General features: G+C 47.1%; 1 protein-coding gene across 1 annotated transcript in view; it reads left to right on the top strand.

Annotated features, from left to right (window-relative positions):
• Window positions 1-3,962, top strand: part of LOC103262796 (aldose 1-epimerase) — a 32,046-nt gene that overhangs the window by 13,325 nt on the left and 14,759 nt on the right. The window lies entirely within an intron of this gene.

The following is a 3,962-nucleotide window of genomic DNA, read 5'->3' as shown; positions in this document are numbered from 1 at the left end:
GAGGCTGCGGTGGCCGGGAGCGGCCACTGCACTCCAGTCTGGGCGACAGAGTGATACTCCGACTCAAAAAAAAAAAAATAACCATCCTAGGCCAGCCGCAACAGGCACCGTGACAGAGGCTGACAGTATGCTGTAGGACCTGGGTGGGAACACAAGAATTGCAACCAAGGAGGTGGGATTTGAACTGCCCTCAAAGAACAGATAGCATTTCATTGAATAAGTGGATATTGACCAGGCGCGGTGGCTCACACCTGTAATCCCAGCAAGTTGGGAGGCCGAGGCAGGAGGATTGCGTGAGCCCAGGAGTTCAAGACCAGCCTGGGCAACTCAGCAGACTGTGTCTCCACAAAAATAAAAAGAAAACGTTAGCCAGGCTTGGCCTGTCCTGTCAGCTACTCGGGAGGCTGAGATGGGAGGATTGCCTGAGCCTAGGAGGTCGAGGCTGCGGTGAGCCATGATCATGCCACTGCAATCCTGTGTGAGTGACAGAGCAAGACCCTAAATGGCATAAGAAGACCCAGAAACGCAAAGTTTCTGAACATTTGGAAACTATAATGTCAGGGAAATCTTTTTGTGATAGGAATTATACTTAACCAATAATATTGGTTTACCCAGAAATCTTTCCATTGTGTCCTTTCTCTACAAAAGAAAAACTAAACCAAGCATAATGGTTACGTAATCTCAGCACTTTGTGAGGTGGAGGTGAGAGGATTACTTGAGTCCAGGGGTTCCAGACCAGCCTGAGCAACTTGGCAACACCTCGGCTCTACAATAAATCAAAATATTAGTCAGTTGTGGTGACATGCGCCTGTGGTCCCAGCTACTTGAAAGGCTGAGGCAAAAGAATCGCCTGAGACCAGCAGGCCAAGGCTGTAGCAGTGGTGAGAGTGGCACTGCACTCCAGCCTGGGCGACAGAGTGAGCCTCTGGGAAAAAAAAGAAAGAAAAACTAGGTGACAAGTTAGGAACTTTTTTTTCTAATATTTAATTCCTAAAGGTTTCCATTTGGGATATTCTTTTTTCTTTTTGTTTTTAATTACACATGTGACAGGCTTTCTATTTTGAGTGTCTTGAAAGTTCAATATTTCTGGGAGATAATTAGGATGGAAAATTAATTTTTTACCAAGCTCAGTGAATGTGTTTCACATACCAGCTGCTTTCGCCGCAGGTGAAGGCCAAGGCCTCCATTCCTGCTGGGCTCCCCTTCCCAGCAAGTACAGTGTCCGTGAGAGCTTGGCTTTGCTGGGAGCAGGTGGGCAGAGCCAGAGCTCATCATTTCTGGGATCCACAGGGTTATTGTCTCTCAAGTCGATTTGGAATGAGAGAGTTTGGCCTCAATTTTTCTGTTGAAGATGGATTCTGTTGAAGAATGGAACAAGGCCAGGTGCAGTGACTCATGCTTGTAATCCCAGCACTTTGGGAGGCAGAGTCAAGAGGATTGCCTGAGTCCAGGAGTTCGAGACCAGCCTGAGCAACTTGACAAGATCTCGACTCTACAATAAATTAGCTACAAAAAATTAGCCAGGTATGGTGGCATGTGCCTGTAGTTCTAGCTACTTGGAAGACTGAGGTGGAAGGATCACCCAAGCCCAGCAGGTTATGGTTGTGGTGGCCGTGAGCATGCCACTGCACTCCAGCCTGGGTGACAGAGTGAGACACCTACTCAAAAAAAAAAAAAGGACTGGGCGTGGTGGCTCACGCCTATAATCCCAGCATTTTGGGAGACCCAGGTGAGAGGATTGCCTGATTCACGGCTTCAAGACCAGCATAGGCAACTTGGTGAAACCTCATCTCTACAATAAATAATTAGCTGGGCATGGTGAGCATGCCTGTAGTTTCAGCTACTTGGAAGGCAGAGGTGGAAGGATCACCTGAGCCCAGCAGGTCGAGGCTGTGGTGGCCATGAGCGTGCCGCTGCACTCCAGCCTGGGTGAGAGTTAGATGCCTACTCAAAAAAAAGGAGAGGGGGCGGGCACGGTGGCTTTGGGAGGCCGAGGTGAGAAGATTGCCTGAGCCCGCGGGTTCGAGGCCCGCCTGGGCAACTTGGCGAGACCTCGTCTCAACAATAAATCAAAAAATTAGCCAGGCGTGGTGGCGCACGCTGTGGTTCCAGCTACTTGAAAGGCTGAGGTGGAAGACTCGCCTGAGCTCAGTAGGTTGAGGATGCAGTGGCCGAGAGCATGCCACTGTACTCCAACCTGGGCAACAGAGTGAGATGCCTTCTCAAAAAAAGAAAAAAGGAGCAAAACTTTCACTGAAACTAAGACATGGAGTAGTGGGAACAGCTGGACCTGAGTTTCAGTTCTAGCTCTGACATGAACTGCATGTATGACATTAAACGAGATTGTTTTTTCTTCTTTTTTTTTTTTTATTTGAGTTGGTGAAGTTAACTTGCCACTTCCACCTCCCACTTTGCAGGGGAGGGGAGTTTCACACTTCACACCTCACCTTAGGGCCTCAAGGATAGAACTGTAAAATTGTAAGAAGCTCTGTCACCTAGGCTAGAGTACAGTGACAGGCCCTTGGCCACCGCGGCCTCGACCTGCTGTGCTTAGGCGATCTTCCAAGTCAACGCCACGTGACTCAATTTGCTCAACTCAAAAAAGAAGAAAAAGAAACAATCTTGTTTAATGTCATACATGCAGTTTGTGACAGAGCTCGAGGGCAGAATTGCAAGCAGCCACTATGCTCGTCCAAGACTCCAATCCCTATATCTATCTAAAAGCAAAAACTTTTTGCCTCATATTTTTCTTGCCATTCCTAGAATCATATTTTCTAGAAAAAGAAGGACTCTTCGAGATCATTTTTGCAACACCTTTGAGAGCAATTGATGCCCAAAGTCACACAAAGAGCCTGGGACAAACCAGGCCCCCAAATCAGGACTCTCGACTTGTGGGCTTACAAGTCTTCCTAAAGGAACAAGTGCTTTGTTGGTCTTCAACTCTGCTTATAAAACATAAAGAACCTTGGTTTGCTTTTTTGGTTCTGTTTTGTTTTGTTAGAGTCTCCCTCTGTTGCCCAGACTGGAGTACAATGGCACGATCACAACTCACTGCAGCCTCGACCTCCTAGGCCCAGGCAATCCTCTGACCTCAACTTCCTGAGTAGCTGGGACTACAGACATAAGCCACCACGCCTGACTGATTTTTACAATTTTTTGTAGAGACAAGGTTTTATATTGCCCAGGCTGGTCTCGAACTCCTGGACTCAAGTAATCCTCGCATCGTGGCCTCCCAAAGTGCTGGGATTACAGGCATGAGCCACTGCACCCGGCACCTTGGTGTGTTTTAAATAAATATGTGTATATTGTGACCCCAGGAGAGAGGGGCTGATTTATATTGAAGTCATTTTTTATTTTTAAATTTTTTTTGAGTTCAGAGTCTCATTCTGTCGCTTAGGCTGGAGTGCAGTGACATGCTCACAGCCACCGCAGCCTCGACCTGCTAGGCTTAGGTGATCCTTCCGTCCAGCCTTCCAAGTAGCTGGAACCACAGGTGAGCACCACCACATTTATTATAGAGATGAGGTCTTGCCAACTTGCCCAGGCTGGTCTTGAACCCCTGGACTCAGGCAATCTTCTCGTCTCCACCTCCCAAAGTGCTGGTATTACAGGCGTGAACCACTACGCCCAGCTTAAAGTTATTTTTAAATACTATTAGCAGATATTGCTATGTGACATTTAGCACAATGAGGCTCCAAAAGTTTTTATAAATCAAAAAAATAAACAAAGAAGGGAAAGAAGAAAATATTGTAGACATGTGTATAAGTTCAGGGGAAGAGTTTGGGGGGGGTGTGAGTGGGTAAGGAGGAAAAATTTGATTTCTTGCAAAAGCCATTTTTCTTTTTCTTTTTTTTAATTAAAAAAATGTAGCCAGGCTCAGTGGCTCAGCCTGTAATCCCTCACCTTTGGGAGGCTGAGGTGAGTGAATTGCCTGAGACCGCGGGTTCGAGACCCGCCTGGGC

The sequence above is a fragment of the Carlito syrichta genome, unplaced genomic scaffold (assembly GCF_000164805.1).
Source record: "Carlito syrichta isolate Samal-C Ts95f unplaced genomic scaffold, Tarsius_syrichta-2.0.1 Scaffold304619, whole genome shotgun sequence".
Lineage (NCBI taxonomy): Eukaryota > Metazoa > Chordata > Mammalia > Primates > Tarsiidae > Carlito > Carlito syrichta.
Note: the sequence above shows the minus strand (reverse complement) of the source record. Positions and strands in the feature narration are given on the sequence as shown.